Source organism: Taudactylus pleione, unplaced genomic scaffold (genome assembly GCF_031769625.1).
Source record: "Taudactylus pleione unplaced genomic scaffold, aTauple2 ptg000392l, whole genome shotgun sequence".
Lineage (NCBI taxonomy): Eukaryota > Metazoa > Chordata > Amphibia > Anura > Myobatrachidae > Taudactylus > Taudactylus pleione.
The window spans coordinates 3,329,289-3,349,123 of NW_028284793.1; positions in this window are offsets into that span (position 1 = coordinate 3,329,289).

Below are 19,835 nucleotides of genomic sequence, written 5' to 3' on the forward strand. Positions count from 1 at the left end.
GAGTGCAGGCAAGCACACTACTGCCTGAGAGATGATGAGGGACCACAGAAGGGAGTGAGTGAGTGAGTGAGTAAGTGAGTGAGTGAGTGAGTGAGTGAATTGTGTCAGCCCCATAAATCTGAGGTATTATTTTAATTGTAAAAAGTGGGGGCTCCGATCTGGGGTTTGATTTTAATGAAAAGGAGAGGAAGGGGGTCTAACTTTAATGTGGAATCCCCCATTCCACATTCCACATTAAATACTCTCAGATAACTGTTGGTTATCTGAGAGTATTAGTTGACCTATCATGTCTCTAAAATATTTGTTTAAATTGGGCGATCAATATCCTTGAGCACTCTAGCTTGTTAGGCAAATAGTTGCAATCCTGTATTTTCTGCGCTCAGCACCTACACATAAGCTGGGATAGCCATAGTGCCATCATATAAATAGAACTGCAAGTCAATCAGTCAATGAGTGGAAGTAAAATAAAGGAAAACTAAGGCGCTCAACATAACCAATTACCAATAATGACCATCAGTATATAGTCTGCAGCTGCTGAATCTTACATAGACTGATAGGAAAGTATGCTACCTATGTGAGATCATTAGTGTGAGAAAGGGTTTGTTTTGTAAGGCTTTCAATACATAAATACATGCATGGCGGCTGATAAGCGTTGTCAGGGACCCAGTCCAGCTGTGCTTCTACCAATTGTATCCAGTGCTACATAGTTGAGCAACGCCTATATATATATATATATATATATATATATATATATATAGAATGCCTTACTGTTTTCTAGCTGTGAAATAGGGTCTTTAATCTAATTACACACATTCTCCAGGTTCCATTTATTTGCTTGGCTCCATTTATTGCTCTTTGAAAGATAATGAACAGAGATTAAAATGACCAATAAAACAGCTACACTTTTAATGTTCACCTTTTATGGCAATCCTCTGCATTACTGTATCTAGGGGTCCGAACGCCCTTGGCAAAGTGAAGGAGTGTCTAACAAAAGTAAAACTGTATCACGCCTTCATGTAATCACAGGCGCTGCATTTCTGGCCACAACGTCATTGAGGCTCTGGGATGGAGACAAGAGCTTGGCCCAAAAGGCAAGGCTGACGTAATTTGTGGAGAGCCATCCCAGTCATCAGGCAGCTGCGGTCAACCACAGGAGTTAAAATTTGTGGGAGGCTGAGCCTTGTGGTGCCCACTCTCCATGACGAGCGACATCTTTGCAAACTAGTAGCTACAGCGCTGATCCTCTGATAAACTATTGTCTTGTGTATAACCAGAGTGAACAAATATGCAGAAAAGAGAAGTTGGTAGCCACAAACATCTTCCTTACTGTTTCACTTGTAATACTATCAAAATTCCATTCACTTACATTTTCCATACATCTCTGGAGCCAAGACCTTATCCACCTAAATCCCATGCCCCACAACCTCCCTGCTTCTTACCGGCTTGTAGATAGCAGGCAATGCATATTCCAGACTACAAAGATGTCAAATCAATAAATAGGGCCCTTGGCTGCAGGACCCGGTATTCTTACCTGGGGCCTAACTCCCAGAAAAGCACCCCTTCTTGCACCCTCTCCCCCCACACCTGGCTCATATATAATAATGCTACTATTGTCTCTCAGGGTAATGCTGCTGCATACTGTTCCATTCTGTTTCTCTCCAATCACTGGATATAGGTACAGCTGTAGCATTTTTGAATATTTTTAAGGCCTAGTATTCTTATAACCCAACTCTGTGCTCTGGGCTCTGGGTCTTCATCCTTGTACTGGTTGGCTCTTACATATTGTGTATGTCATTATACCTTTTTTATGCATAGTCTACAATTGGACTATAAACTGGCATATACACCAAAGACATGCAAGAAGAGAACAATTCACAAGAGCTACATTTATTTATTGATGTTAAAACATTTAGTGAAGTAAGCAAAATATTTAATCATGTCATCAGGTCGGAGTTTGCGCCTCCCGCTGTCTCTGCATTTTAGTACCTATCATGTATAGTAGAGAGAGAAGACAGTGCCTGATTGCACTGCTCTCTAACAATGTGCTGTTCAGTTAATAACTGTACTACAAGGTCAACAGACTTTGCTGCATATATGAAGCATAGATCTTAAGAAGTAGAACTAATTTAAGTTACAAACCAGTAAAATAATGCAATGGAATCAATGCCTGGTACCAGGAAATAACCATATTGGATTGGGCATGGTATGCCAGCAATCGGGATACCAGTGGTCAGAATCCTGATGCCGGCATCCTGACTAGGTTAGCATCCTGATGGCTGAAGGTAAGTATATCTAACCTAACCCCTAACTGTACCATAACCCTCCCACCCCAGAGCATAAACCTAACCTCCCCACCTAGTGCCTCAACCTAAACCTTTATCCCTGATGGCTAAACCGAACCCTCTCCCATTAGTGCCTAACCATAACCTTCCTCCCTAGTGCCTAACCCTAACTCTCGCCCCAAACTTGCTACTTACCTTTGGGATTCCGGCGCCAGTGTTCCAATAAATATCTGGATTCTGACTTCAGCATTGTGACTGCTGGAATCCTTGCTGACGTGATATTAAACGTATCCCACAGAGACCAACTGATGGCCACCTACATACATTTAGTTGTATTTGGTTAATTTAGATAGTTATCGAATTGTACATCGTGCACGGATAATAAAGGTAGTGTTGGGAATTGATTTGTGAACAGAATTTCATATTATTTCATAATATGTGTATATTTACTGGTGGAGCAGAGTCATGTGTATGTATATAGCCAGTTATAGTTATATCAGTAGGCAAAAAAATAAAATAAATGTCAGATAGAAAAAAAATATTTACATTAGTGCTGAATATTGGAGGATATTCTGCATAACAGAAGCTTAGTAGGGAAATGGAATAGTATTGAAATTCTCCAGTTCATCTTGGTACATAGTTAATTCTAGCATGGAATTACTTGCTCATTCCTAACAGCTTTGAAGTTTACAGTCAGAGATCTTTTCCATTTAGTGCAACTGTTTACATATCTGAAAAACATACTGAACATGCCAAGCAGAGTTATTTCCGCATAAACACCAAGTTCTTTGCAGAACATTTACCAGCCTCAAGAAATGTTAATTATGAGGAAGAAATGAATTTCAAAATCTATAATGAATAATTCAAGAAAGCCTTATCCTTGAGTGTTTCAATCATTCCACTGCTTATTTTGTTTAAACGCTGCCTTTATTCTGTATAGTTGGTGCTGTACACAGCTGCCGTGAGGTTAACAAGTAGCAAATACTGTTGTTTTACTATGGTCTTGTTGATGACACTTCCTGAGATTATTTAATGTTTGTTTTACAAAAACAAACAACGTCATTTCTCATATGAAAATAAAACATGAATATCTGCTGTGAGGTCCATTCCATTATGTTGTTATTCAGATTCTGAAGAAAAATTGAACCATTTTTTATTTCAGTTTACAAAAATAATAAGATGTTTACATTACAATAGTACAGTCACCATGAAATTTTACCCTCCATTTTATCCCTTCCCAAGAAACCTTTCCCTTAGGACACAATTGTAGCACTAAATGCTACAAATTTCTAAAGCACTCAAGGGCTGATTGTTGACATTGGGGAGTATGAACTGAAAGAGTGTGAGGGGAGTCTGTTAGAGTTACGGAACAAGCACTTCATGCAGGGGCATATCCATAGTGGGTGCAGGGGGTGTCATTGCTATGGGACCTGGAAGTTTAGGCTCCCATTGCACCCACTTCACATCACCAAATTGGGACAGTAGGGATACACAAACACGTGGCACATGAACTGTGGCTATCACTTCTGTTCCTCATCACTCTTTCCGAAACAGTGCACTGACAAAAGTGATAATACACCACATGCCCTAGCCCACTCTCTGGATATCTTTCCCTCCCTGCAGGGACTGGCTCTCTCTCCTCTTGCCTTTTTAGCATACTGTGGGAACACACGGATACATCCCTACTACTAAATTAAATAATGGGTATCCCTGCCACCTCTCACAAATAGGCTACTAATGGGCCATGTGTTCCACCATTAATTGTATAATTAATTGTATATAAAGTGCCGTAGCTCAGTTCTAGACTTGGCCAATCCATTCCCTCTGCCACCTCAGTCCTCAGACTACTCACTTCTAATCCTGATGCTGCAGAGATATACTTTTCAGTCAAAGGAGTGGGTACTGAGCTCTCATTGGACCAGGGGGTGGGTTACTTAAAAACAGGCATGTGGGTTAAAACCAGAGTACTGGTTGTAACCACAATGCCTTGTTTATTTATTACTTTTAAAAGTGCAGGCTTTGTACAGTGAGGGCAAGCACTGAGCTCAGAGAGGGCAGTTTGATCTTATATACTTTTTGAATTTGAGTAGAGTTCACATATTTACAAAAAAACGGTGGTTATGGTAAGGGGAATTATAACTGTGTTACTACATTTAGTATGTGTTGTTGATTGTTTTGTGTAATGTTATCTTATATTCATTGTTATTAGCTGCATTCAGAGTTAAATTGTCCCCGAGTTAAAATGTCCCAGTATGGCTCTAGATTCAAGAATTATAACATATGCTTCTCAGTGGTATTCATGGCAACAGTTGATGGCAATTGGCAACTATTGTAATTAATGTGGCTTACAGCTGAAGTGAACACTCATATGTATTCCATCATTTTCCAATAGGATGGCACATATATTTTAGCCTTAAGGTGACTACACACTTGGCAATATTTGACCTGATCTGGCAGATTCCAACGCATCGGAATGCCAGATCGTGTAAAATATTCCCAAATCGTGAGTCCCCACTCACGATCACGATGCGATGCGTGTTCCCGCTGGTCGTACATCGCATCGTCAGATCTGCCAATCTGGTACACAATGCACTGGAAAAAGTCTGGATGCACGATAGATCGTTTGTAAATTGGACACTTTAAACACCAAATCGTGGGATCGTGTGCAGATCGTCAAGTGTGTAGGCACCTTTAATTTGCAGCTGCCCAGAACACATAGCCATTCCATTTATAAATCTGTCCTCCAAGGCTTCTGCTTTACTTGTAATTTTCATTAAACAATTTGCATGGACTAAAGGATTGGTGTGCAATCTTCAATTTCAGACTAGTCAGATCTAGGCACTTTACAGAATGTGGTTTTGATATCATGCTCACAAAATGTAGGTTACTATCAACATCAGTAATGATCCATGTGTAAAGAGTGGATACTGCTAAAAGGGCAGCATAGTCCCTTAGTAATATTTGTCAAATTGTTGTCTGGGCTGGAATCCATTGTGACACCAGGGAAAGCCCAACATGTTTGCGGACTATTTTATTTCTCTTGAGCAGGAATTACCCTGACAACATGGTTCCCACAGTATAAATGAGCATAAATGATTGTTCCCTGAATATTATATTGTATAGCAGAGGATTGTCACCATGCAAAAAGCTCTCAAAAGTTGTGTTATCCAGTATGATTAATGTGATGCTGTGTTCTTATATCCACATTACATAAAACAAAGTAGACAAAAGTAAAGCCATGCATTTTAAAATGTAAAATGTAAACTCCATGACAACCCTCGCCTACACTTCTTTCATGAGTAATAAAATAGATAAATGAGGGCCGAATAAGTAGTACAGAACAATAGTTATTTCATTATAAGTTAAGACTGTGTGAGTGATTCAGATGTGTAGAAACATTATATTAAATTTTGTTTACTGTTACCTCAATTCATTTTGTAAGAAAATTGACATTGCACAGTGAAGCAAAGGTGCAGACAAGGTGTCAACATAAACATACAGTTAAACAAAGTATACATAAAGCAACCTATATTACTATATATATATATTACTATATATATATATATATATATATATATACACATCACCCAGTGTTACTGAAAATTTTGTTTTCCATACTCTAGATTGGCAGATTGGAGGACTGCACTGGGGGCCATATCTCCAATATACTCACCTTCACATATTTGGGTACCCCATTGTTTGAATGAGGGGATACTCTTACAAATAATGTGCCTCCTTAGTAGTTTATGTCTTATGATCACCAGACAATCAGAACTGATTTGTTGGTACTTTGGGCCAAATGTAATAGGGGGAGAGTTTAGAAAATGTGAGAGTGTAGCAGTAAACTCTCATATTGGTTGAGTTTTATCTTCAAAATGGGAAAACATCTGAATGAGATTTTAAATCGTGAGAGTTTTTTAAGTCTGAAAAAACATGCAAGTTCACTCTGTTACTTTGTTTTTGGACTTTATTACATTGGCAAATTTTAAAAAGTGTCAGAAACTCTCACTTTTCTAAACTCTCACCCTATTACATTTGGCCCTTTATCTCTCTAAAATTTACAGGTATCTCTCTCTCTTTTTGTCAAATAAAAAATGAGTCCCTTCATTTTATGCAGTAACTCTCCTGGTTTGAAAAATGGTGTGCCTTGTTGGGCTGTGGCATGGTACCTACACGTAGTGGCATATCAATTAAACAATATTTGTGGGATATAACCTGAAATCACCCATTTCTGGGGGTACCCAAAAATATTAAGGATCACTGGGATTTAACATGGAGGAACTGCAGCAGATATCTCCGATATCTAACGTGGCCCCTCCATTTCCCACCACAAAGCATGGGGGCTGCTATGCAGTGGGATTTACCAAGCTCTGGAGCAAAGCAGAATGATAGCATTAGCTATCACTCTGCTTCCAGCTTTTCGCCAGAACGATCTCTTATCAAAGCCCATCTCCCAACAAGAGCTTTTTCAAGAATTTGAGTGAAAACATTATAATGCATTAATATTGCGAATTATGAGTAAAATATTTTTCACAACCACATTAAATATGTGGATTATGATAAATATGCCCCAGTATGGAGTGTTCCATTTGAGACAGTGAAAATTTGCAAAAAGAAGTATTAGTGTACATTTTGTTCCGGGAAAAAACTACATGTAGATTTTAAAACATTGAATTAATGCCAAAGCAAGAACCGCTAAGTATCTATGTGTGGTATTTACTGGAAAAAAACATACGTTTGCTTTTAGTTAACTTTTTTGAAATTTCAATAGAAAAAAAAACTTATTTGACCATTTCATTTGACGTGTTACAATGAGCAATAAGACCATTTTTTGGGAAAACAGTCTTCTGCAACAACAAGGTATAATTTCTGTGGGGACTGTATTAAAAAAAATGTGATTTTGAATTTAAAATGTTATGAATGCAATTGTGGGAAAATTACCTCAGAACAGAGGTGAGATAACCTTCAGCAGCAAAGGGGTTAAAGGTGTTGATTAGTGTGGTGTGTTATTGTTCCTAGAATTACTAGCCAATTAGCTATAGTACAAAAGGGATGTTGCTATGGGAGGGCTTTGTGAGTTAGAATGGGTTGCTGAGTATTGTTCTGCCTCTTTTCAGGAATTTCTGTCCCTCCCTCCCTATTTGCTGTCTGTCTACTTTTTGCCAGGGTAGAAAGGCAGTCCATTGGCCATCTTGCTGCACCTAGGGGTGCTCTTCCCATCAATACACATGCTACGCTAAATGTTACAGCTGCACCCCTTGTCCGAGAGGGCTATCTGTGTATTAGTATCAGTGTCGGATATCTCCCACCTGTCTATGCTGGTTGTGGTGGTCATCATTGCATATGTCAAGTGGTCATTAACTAGCTGCCTGTTCTTTCTTCCTCCACCATACTGTTATGATTTAATAAAAGCTGTCCAAATTTTTAAATGCCACATATATGTATATATATATATATATATATATATATATACATATATATATGTGTGTGTGTGTGTGTGTGTGTATTGAAAGGTTTATATTGTGGATCATTAATGTACCTGACATCTGACATTAGGGCGTTTAACATAATCTTTACATTCCACTTGATCAGTACTCTCATAAGAATGTGAGGGACAGACTTTTCATAAACCAACTTTTGATAATCTCCTTAGGAATCCCAATTATTTCCTAGACCTCCTTGGATTAACACTTTCATACAGGGAGAAAATAAAACAATAAATTATGATTTATACCATGGGTGTAATGTTAAATAGCTTCTACTGCACTGTGAATAAAAGAAGAAACAGTCCTTTCATAATCTAACTTCTGATAATATCCTTAGTAATGTACAAAACTTCCTTATGATAACACTCTCATATTGTAGAGAATAAAACTCATATAGTGAATGATAGTTTATATCATATTAGTAAAGTTAATGAGCGTTGATTGCAATCACATGAATGAATGAAGAAAAAGACTTTTCTCAAATTAAACTGCTTCTGCTTTTCCATATATTAATCATCCAGTTAAAGAAATGTCCTTGTTTCATAGTAACCACGCACTTAATAAGATAACAGTTATCTTACATCTGCTGTATCACTTAGTTGCTATCAAGCATGCAAATGTTGTTGTTCAAATTATAAATTTAAGTTTAAAAAAAAAAAAAACAATTGACAGTATATTGTCGAAATTCAAGCTGCACACTTTAATACTTGTTTTTGGTGGTTATACTTCTTAGATTTTGTCATTAAATAATTTTCTTGAAGGAGGTTGAGAGAAATAGTTTATAACATTTAATTTATGGATTTCTTTTTTGGACTTATTTCCACTAATCTTGAAGAATTAATGGATAGAATGATTTGTAAAGTGACTTTTTTGCATACTATAATTTGTCTACATTGGTATGATAGCACCAAGTGCTTAAACTTACTGTTTGGGTTTTTGATAAATATGTCAAGGTTGATGAACCATGTTTTTTATTTCATACAATACTATCCTTCTGGTGGTTTGCACAGGGTTGCCGTTCCTAAAGGTTTTTTAAAGAATTACATAATCTGAAATGGCATCCTTGAAACGTCTAGTGAGATAAGTCATCCAGCACCTGCACTAGCATTTCCGCATGTGTAATGGGCCATTTAGATATAATGAATGAACCCCGCAAGTCCCATAGTTCTATTTCTACAGTATATTACTGTATATTGTATAGTTTGTTTTCTTGGTACATCTCCTTGTTTCCAATGTGAATTTCCTGATGTTACAAAATTGATACAGTGTATCATAATTTTGGTCTCTTATGTTTTTATTGAAAATCTAATAAATACATTTAAAAAAAAAGTTTTGCAAAGGTATAAAAAATGTTCTATAAAGTAATAAATAATTAATTAGGAAAAAGAAGTGTTCCGCCCATAGGGAAAGAACAGTGGCAGTAAATCAGTCAAAATCCGAGGGGGCCCATGTGCATGCAGAGTACCAGAGTCTTTCCTATCAACGGAACATTCCATAGGGAGGGAATTTGCTTTATGGAACCTGTAAGATTTGCCATGGGTGCATTTGTTGTGCGGAGTGTACACAGCGGCCTATGTGCCCTGCACACTTTCACCCACTATAGGGACGTCCCTGGCCCATACTTGTCCCAGCAAGTCTTGGCAGCCTTAAACTGATTGTAGATCTGCAAGCGCCAGCATACCCATGGCTGCCATATCATACTGATGCTTGTAGAACTACAAGTATCAGCATGCTTTGACAACCAAGGCTTATTGGGGCCTATAGTGCAGCAGAGAAAAATACTTAAACCTCCCCAAAGAAAAACAAAAACATACATATTATTATGAAAACAAATGTTTACTTAGAAAAAGATTTACCTACACACCCACTAACCCATTTATTTTCACCTGAAATGTGAAGGGATTTTTTTTCAAGCATTTAATCTATATAGAAAAATTATGAATATTATTAACTACAATAACTTGCTCCTTGTAGAACTGCAGCGCTACTGACAGGCCGGGCAACTTGTCAGCTTACAATCCATACAGAGAAACTCTCTGATTGGTCAGAGCATGGGACAGCTGCTCTGTATTGGTTAGAAGTAGCTATACAGGGGTCAAAACAAGGGCTTGCCACCAGTGCCACCCTAAGGCTGAAAAGTCAAAGGGGCAGTATGGCTGTCCATGCGCCAAAGCAATGCTGTCAAGCCCCTGATGATGAATATATCCCTAGAAGAGGAGTTGTTAAAGTAACATTCCAACTGAGTTTAGAACAGGATGAAGAGCAGCCAGTGCGGATAATGGCACAACACATAAAACAAAATACACTATAGGATTATGACAAAGATATAGAGGCCTATTCATCATCGGGGGCCATATGGAAGGAGCCGGGTTCCGAGAACAAGCACCATCTGAAGATGGCGCTTGTTCTCGCAAGCAAACTCCGAAAGCTTTCAGTTTCTGTAGATTGCTAAATATCAGGTGGTCCTATTTGGACCCCTGATGATGAATGGCCCGGTAACCTAAATATGCAGAAACTAGCATTTGCTCATGGTTACCGGCCATTTATCAATGATGAATAGGCCCCATAGACACACATAGATACACAAGGGGAAATAGGATAAAGGGGGAAAGAAGGAGAAGGGGAAATACATGTGAAAGAGCAGTAAAAAAGTACAATTTACATTATATATATCAATGAATAGGAGCAACATGGATAGCGGAGAATTACACCAGAGGAGTCTGTAGTTGGTGGCACAGATACAAATGAGTAGATTTAAAAAATGGTAATATTTGGTCTTGGGAGGATGAATCAAGAGTATCTATATATATGAACCCCACTACTTATAGAAGCACACAACTCCTGATTTCAGGTCGAGCAGAGTGGTCTGTCTTTCAAAGTATAATGTTTGTAGAAGAGCAGTTGTGACATTTTCAAGAAGGGGGGAGATAGTTCTACCCACTTATACCCCTTTCACACTGCCAGCAATAACCAGGGTTACTGCACGTGAACGTGCAGCAGCCCGAGGTAATGCTAAGTGTGAAATGGCCAGGTGGAAATAACCCGGGTCGAATAACCTGGCATTTCAACTCGGGCAATGAGCAGGGTAGAACACGGGTTCAACATAGCTCACGGTGCAGTGTAACTGGGTAACCCAGGTCGATGTGACCCAGGACCCATTCTCAGCATAAGAAGAGCCTGCGCTTAGAGATGATCTCATCGTGAAGGCGGTGATGTTATTGACCCACAAAAAGCCGGGTTGGGCCGACAGTCTGAAAGGGGTATCACCTGGATCGGACACTCACAGCATACTTACACACACTCACAGCATACTTACACACACCGCTGCTGCAGAAGACCGAATCCTGAGGCTGGAGAAAGAAGACAGCGCTTCGAAAAGTGAGTCATTACAGACTAGTTAAGGTAATTGTAAACTTCCAATTGCTTATTTAGTCATTGGGGGGGAGGGGAGTGCTGCAGTGGTCTCATCACAATTCCCGACAATTTTTCCTAATAATATGGAATTTAGGAAATATTGGTCGTGTTCAGAGGCTGCCAAAAGAAACCTACTGTCGCTCAAAAAATGAAATATAAAATCCTGCACCTGCAGGGAAAACCCCACAGGTGCAGGACTTTTGCTATTTTTGCTATTCTCGCACTTAATTGAATATGCCCCTATGTGTCTCCTGCAGCTGGGCAGAGTATAAGTTACAGAAAGTGTGATGCAGGTTACACAAAAAATCAGATGGGTTACTGACAAAAGGACAGTCTAATGGACACTTAGATAACATCGATTTCACATTTTATCAAGATCAGAGTATATCAGATCCCAATCTTTGTAAATCATTTAACATGACAATCACCAGTCATCAGTTTAATGATGATGACTGACACCTCTCTGGCATACTCTTTTGGCATACCATATATATACAATACTATATATAATGCATATGTATTATAGATTTTAAACTTACCTTCATGCTGCACTCGTATCTTACATAGACAGCTGATGCACATGTACTGTATCATCTGTGTCTTTGATGTAAAATGCATCCAACTCTTCATGTGGTTCTAACCCTGGCCGGCTCCACCATCAGGCAGCTTTAGGCTACTGCCTAGGGGAGCTGGCCACTAGAGGGCGTCACTGGGTTCATTAAACTAAAAAATGAAGGATGCCTTAAAAAGAGACATCCTTCTACATTGCACTAGCAGCGGCCGCGGGTCTAACCAGCCGCAGCAGCCGCTATCACCTCACCCCACACATGACCTGGCACTGCTAGTGTGAGATCTCACAGGCGTGCCCTCCCAGGCTGTCAGTGACTGACGTGTGCTGTATACTAATGTGGACACCTGCCCCCTGGCCTCTCTCCTTCCCTTAACTCCTCCTCTTCCTTTTCAGAAGACGAGGAGCAGGGCTGCTGGGGCTGGAACTGGGCTGTGAGACGGATGAGAACAGCATTAACAAATGTTATCCAACTTGTCTGGCCAGTGCTGGTAAGTCAGCAAGCTCTGAGTGTATAGTCAGTGTAATTATATTTATACAATCACACAAGATCAATATACACCAGCCAGAGGGTCTGCTGGGGTAAGCTGCAGGACAGTAAAAAATAAAATAAGAAAGAACATATACTGTAGCAGGCAGTTTTACTGTCACTGAGGACAGGGAGGGGGGTGGCGGTGGGAGCAAATGTTCTTTGGAGGTTCCCCAACTCACATTTATTAGCAAGCATTATATAATGTAGTGTGGCATAATTATGTATTGCGGGTACTAATGTGCGGCATAATTATGTATTGTGGCATTGGAATGCGGGATACTTATGTATAGCGGGCACTGATGTGCGGCATAACTATGTATTGCAGGCACTGATGTTGTGGCATAATTATGTATTGCGGACACTGATGTGCGGCACGATTATGTATTGCAGGCACTGATGTGCGGCATGATTTTGTATTGCGGGCACTGATTTGTGGCATAATTACATTCAATACTTTTGTATGGCATAATTATGTATTGGGACACTGATATCTGGCATGTTACATATTTGGAGAACTTACAGTATGTGTAGAACACACAAATGTTGTTCCCAAGAGTTTATTAAAAGCGAGGTTTTATGTAGATGGCTGGGGAGAACAGGGGCGGTAGGATGAATATTTGCCTAGGGCACCCAAAAACCTTGCACTGGTCCTGGTTCTAACAATGAAACACATCCTCCTGTTTCAAACATGTATTGTTGATTGCTGTCTAAAGCTGTGATCAGCATGTTACACAGTGTACTATCCTATTATATAAAGGGATGGAAGTAAAGCACCAGTTCTCATGTACAATGCATAAATATTCAGCAAGTGACAGTAAGTGGCATTGCAGAACTTAGTTATTTTAATTTTTTTCTGGTAGGCCACAACAACGACACTAGCAGAAAGATGCACATTTAGGGACATATTTATTGAGGTTCAAATTTAGCCCATGTGTAAAATGTGTATTTACTAAGACTACTTCGAAAACTTCGAAAAACGACTGTAAGATTACATTGCGTCCCTCTCCTGAAAACTTACACCATACACCACAATGGCTAATGCGTTAGCTAGCGGCGCCATACTCTGAAATGCATAGCTTTCTGCAGCTTGGTACATTTTATTATTTAGGATCCCCCTTAGAAGCAATCAAACACGAAGGGACTGCAGCAGATATACATACTGGGGATAAATCATTTTAGTGGGAATCCTTCAAAAATGTCTGGGTGGTGTGGTGAATACTTCAACATTGGGGGCCGTACGACTCCTGATGCATACTTTTAGCTCCCTCCTTCCGGGAGGAGCCTGTCTGGCTTTCATGGCGGGGGGGCGTGTTGCGGCAAAAGGGGGTGTAATGGGGCAATGACTCATCATTGGGGTGGAGCATGGGGTGTCAGTGTGATTGTGTCAACATGGCTCCGCCCCTCTTCACAATGCCGAGATTTTCGGCATTGAGAAGCAGGGGCGGCGCTACGTTGATGCGATTCTGCATGAATTGCGTCACCAGCCCCGCCACTGCCGGGGTATATATTGTAATCGTGGGGGGGTGATGGATGGGTCGCCGGGGGCCGGGAGGCTTGTCAGCCTTTCTGGGGGGCCAGGATTGGCACCCGATTTTCAGGAGGCTCCGGCCGAGTCAGAAGGGTAGGCAAGAATGCCCTGATGATGAATAGGCCCCAAAATCTGCAAATATGAGTATAAAGAAATAGTACTTTGTATGTAACAGATACTATGTGGCTGTTAACGTCACACCTCAATGCATTCAGTACCTGTAAGAAAAACATGTCTACTGGGGACAAACCACTCATTATATACAGTAAGTGTAATAACTCTTAGCATATGTCCTGAGCTTAGCTATACTATAATGTGACCTCTATTAACTGTTTTGAGGTCACATTGTGCTTCACCAGTTTGCTCAACCATGACTGTAGCAGAGATATATGACAACCATAGTTGTAAATCCATTAACAAAGCAAACAATTAGGGAACTTGCTTATCTCTTCTTGATATAATCCTCAAATGATTTCTTGACCCAGACATGTTTACAGTGCTTTAAGTTTACCCAGCCATGAAAGACAGATTAACTGACACAAAAATAACAGTACTGGGAAAAGCAGTATAGCAATACCAAATTAAGTAACATTCAGTACATTATCTATGCTTCAGTTGTTATAGGTGGGTTTGCTGTGCTAGTTTCTGGGTAACCCACCCTGATAGTAATCAGGAAGAGAGTGGGAGTAATTCCCATCTTATCCCTTCTTTTTCTAATAAATGTCATTATTTTCTGTATAAGTCAGTGGGGCTGGTTTTAGGGTAGGAAAAGCGGACATATGCCATGAAGTCTTCAATGCACCTGTTCTTGCCTTTCTTGAATGATAATTCCACATTTTTAGAACTGTATTTGAACATTCAGTTATTTTCTAGACAGTTAATACTTTTGTGACATTTATCATGAAAGTATTTTGCCATGTAGTGTACAGTACATACAGAGCCCTCTTCCCTCATGTGCTTCTCATTTCCCATACTTATACTATCATATACATCCTACAACGACATCTAAACCTTTGTTGCTGACACCCTGCTGTTTATTTGGAAGGTAATATCGTGGATACAGCAATGTTTATAAACCATGACCTTATGCTGCATTGTTTTGTATTGTAAGTCACTGTTTTTTTTGTTTTGATCATTTGTAAAGTGCTGCGGAACATTTGGTGCACCATAAAAATAAAGGATAATAATAATACACTCCCAGAATGTCAGGGAGTCTCCCCAATTTTAGAAAGTTCTCATGTATATGAGACCACTGAGATAAAGTCTGTGAGAGACCACAGAGAAAGAGCTGGAATGTTGCAGCGTGAGCAGCCCAGTGAAGTGTTTAGCACCCATGAGATGTCAGTATATGTGTTGGAGAGATGGGGAAGAGGAATTTCCCGGGAGCTTTATTGTTAGGGGACAAAAGGAGTCCCTTATGCATAAAAGCCCCCCAGCAGCCATTAAAGGGGGGGGGGGGGGGTCACTGTGGTAGCAGTGTGGCTATAGGAGCTATTCCTGTAGGATAGGGGTGGGCGGCAGCTGAGAGTGTGATAGCTGCAATAGAAAAGTCTGTATATTGCTGTCCCATGTGAAAGCGAAGGGGAGCCGAGAGCGGCAGACTGGGTATGAGATACTCTGTATATTGTCTTAGAAGAGACAAAGAAGAGGCAGAATGCAAAAGAAGTTATGTGACATGTGTGCACCAAGAGAGGGGGGGAGCGGGTGCTGATTACCTGGGCCCGGCCATGTCAGGGGGCCTGGGCCGCCCACAGCACTCCAATAACAGTTTTGCCGTTTGTTTCTTTCAACCTTTATTTTTGGAGAAATTCACCTTTATTAACAATTCTATGGGCCGGCGGGGCTGAAAGCTGTAAATTTATTAATTCTATATAATTAATGTATAAATGTAATGCATCCATCACCATTAGTGTCTGAGCTATGTATATTAGTATATAAAATATATCATATTATATATATGATGTATCTAGTATAGTTATGATAAATATATATATATATATATATCCCCTGGTTACACCTACCAACTTATACCCCCTGAACCAACCCTTACATTCTCTAAATTTGAGGTTCATACTATACGTCTTTTCCAACCAGTACATCTGCGAGTAGCTATCAATTACCGTCCCCCTGGCCCTCCCTCCAAATTCCTTGACAACCTTGCTTCCTGGCTCCCTCACTTTCTCTCCTCAGACCTTCCCTCCATTATCTTAGGTAACTTCAATATTCCAATTGATATCCCCACTGAACTCTCTGCTTCCAAACTCCTTACCCTCACATCCTCATTTGGTCTCTCTCAATGGACCTCCTAACCCTCCCATGTGAGTGGGCATTCGCTTGATCTGGTCTTTACTCACCGTTGTGATATTTCTGATTATTCCAATTCCCCATTCCCCCTTTCTGACCATCACCTTCTTTCTTTTAACTTATCCCTCTCCCCTTCCCCCCCTCTACCTCCCAAGGCCACTATCACTAGGCGTAACATTAAGGCTATCGACACCGTATCCTTTTCTTACCTACTTGACTCGCTTCTCTCTCCATTGCTCTCTCTCTCCTGCCCTGAACAAGCTGCTTCCCTATACAATACCTCCCTTACTTCTGCTCTGGACTCTGTTGCTCCGGCGATCACTACTCACCCTCGCAGATCCACACTTCAACCCTGGCATTCCAAATGCACCAGATATCTGCAAAAGTGTTCCCGAACTGCCAAGCGACAGTGGAGAAGGTCACGCTCTAAGGCAGATTTTCTCCATTTCAAATTTATGCTCTTATCCTACAGTGCTGCCCTTTCCCTCTCTAAACAGTCATACTTCAAGCACCTCATCTCCTCCCAGTCCTCAAATCCACAGCATCTCTTCACCACCCTAAACTCTCTCCACTGCCCGCCCCCTCCTCGCCTTCCCTCCTTGCTCTCTGCCCTTGACTTTGCTTCCTACTTCACATCTAAAATTGACTCCATACCCCACCAGTCCCCCAGCACTACACATCCTCCTTTCCCGGGTCATACCTCCCCTTCCATTTTACCTACACTAACATCCTTCTCCCCTGTATCTGGAGAGGAAGTCATGGCCCTTATCCAGTTCTCCTCCCCTTCCACCTCCCTCCTTGATCCTATCCCTATCCCTATCCCTTCACGTCTCCTCTGCTACCTCTCTCCCTGTGTCTGTTCCCATCTTGCCCACCTCCTCAATTTCTCCCTCTCATCTGGCACTGTCCCTTCTGCATTCAAACATGCCCTTGTCTCCCCATTCTTAAAAAACCTACTCTTGATCCTAACACTCTCGCCAACTACCGACCTATCTCTCTCCACCCTTTTGCATCCAAACTCCTTGAGCATATTGTTTACAACCGCCTTACCAGCTTTCTTTCCTCCCACTCCCTCCTTGACCCTTTTCAGTCTTGGTTCCATTCTCTCCACTCCACAGAAACTGCCCTCACTAATGTCAGCAATGACCTCCTTGCTACCAAATCCAAAGGCCACTACTGTCTACTCATTCTCCTTACCCTTTCTGCTGCTTTTGACACTGTGGACCACCCTCTCCTGCTGCAAATCCTTCACTCCCTTGGTCTACGTTACACTGCCCTCTCCTGGCTATCCTCCTACCTCTCTGATCGATCCTTCTCTGTCTCCGCTCATGGCTTATCTTTCCCCCCACATCCTCTCACAGTAAGTGTTCCCCAAGGTTCTGTTCTTGGACCACTCCTTTTCTCCCTCTATACATCCTCTCTAGGTGAACTCATCAGCTCTTTTGACCTCCATTATCATCTCTATGCTGATGACACTCAGATCTCCCTTTCCTCTCCTGACATCTCTCCCTCTCTCCTCACTCGTATCTCCATCTGTCTTTCTGCTATATATTCCTGGATGTCCCAGCAATTTCTTAAACTTAATATGTCTAAGACTGAGATGATCATCTTCCCACCCTCCCACATAACCTCACCTCCCACTATTTCTTTATCAATTGATGGCACAACTATCTCCTCTAGCCCCAAAGTGTGCTGTCTTGGAGTTATCCTGGACTCCTCCCTCTCCTTTAAACCACATATCCAGAACCTCTCACAGTCCTGTCATTTCCATCTTAAAAATATTTCCAGGATCAGACCCTTTCTCACCCAGGATGCTACTAAGACCTTAATACACTCACTGGTGATCTCAAGATTGGATTACTGTAACCTTCTCCTATCTGGCCTCCCCAAATCCCATCTCTCTCCTCTCCAGTCTATCCTTAATGCTGCTGCATGGCTTATCTTCCTCTCCAAATGCTCTACATCTGCCTCCCCTCTCTACAAGCCCTCCACTGGCTGCCCTTCCCCTTCAGAACCTAATTCAAGGTTCTCACACTCACTTACAAAGCCCTCACACACTCCTCTGCCATTTACATCTCTGACCTAATCTACCTTCACTCTCCTGTCCGGCCTCTTCATTCAATAAATGCACACCACCTCTCATGCCAACTGATTACTTCCTCCCACTCCCACCTCCAAGACTTTGCTCATGCTGCGCCCCACCTCTGGAACTCTCTCCCTCTCCCCATCAGACTCTATACCTCTCTACAATCCTTCAAACGGGCTCTCAAGACCCACTACTTCATCAATGCTTTCCAGCTCTCATCCTAACTTGCTACTACATGCTCCCTCCTCCTTGTCTTCCCCATCTGTATCATGCCCATCTGTCTGCCCCTCCCCTTGATAATGTAAGCTCTTGTGAGCAGGGCCCTCTACCCTCTTGTGCTTCTCCATACTTTATGTTCATCTACTTCTTACTCACCACTAGGACACCTAACACTTGGTGCCTATGCTTTGTTGCTTAATTGGGTGTTATGGCCACCTATGTATCAATGTATATTATCCATGTCCTTGTCCTTCATTTTATTGTATTTTACTATAAGCCACTTTTTGGTTATATACCTTGTAAGGCGCTGCAGAACACTTGTGGCGCCAAATAAATAAACAATAATAATAATATATATATATATATTTATGATCTACAGTATATATATATATATATATATATATATATCCAAGGTGGCTAAAAAAATAGCCAAATTAGGGCACTCACCGCACTAAAGAATAATGATTCAATCGGATTTATTCCAATAATGATATTCCACCATCAATATAGTCGATGTTTCGACCCCTAAGGGTCATTATCAAGACACATCAGCACTGACAAATATCCAGCATGTTGACAAAAGGCATACTGGTTATACCCCATGAGCTCACTTATAAAGCCTGGAGGATCAGCATTAGTTCAATTACACTAATTATACTGAAATTTACCTGAAGTACTGCATCACACTCTACAACAATGTAGGCACACACCCATTAGCTGAGAGGGCAGGAACAAAGAACACCTCCCCATATATAAAAGTGGAGGATAAATAAGCGCCACCTGGATTATATTTATACAGTAGTATAGACTGAGTAATAACTAGTTGCACTTTCCCATCTTGTTCTGGGTGTCAGTTGACACAAGAGGTACAAATAGCAGTGGTAATCTGCTATTAAATGAAGAAGTATTTTTGAAGTGAACTTGGTATATAGCGACAATAGTGCTTAATTGTAAATAATATAATGGATTAGTGTTTTGTGTTTATTTATATAGCAATATTAACTAAAACAATATATAAAACAATATATTATATATATATGTGTCCTAATACAATAAATAGAGTTAAAAACATTGATTTCTTGCTACATGTATGTTTTTATGTTCTCTCCTATTATAAATTATTGTTTTTATTAGCTTAATAAATATTGTTAATACTTTTTATGTATAAAGTACTTGTCTCTCTAATTTAAAAATAAGACATATCATCAGGTCATTATATACACAGAGTTGTATGTTTTATTGCACTATTTTGCACACTGGCACTGACACTTTATTAATATTAGTCATCATTTTTATATATTTGTTTACTAGAGAATATATTTTTTAAGGTAAAACACACTCACAGTTGTATCAATTATTTCAGAATATTTAGATTGTTACATCACCCACTTACTGACTGACATTATTAATATCAAA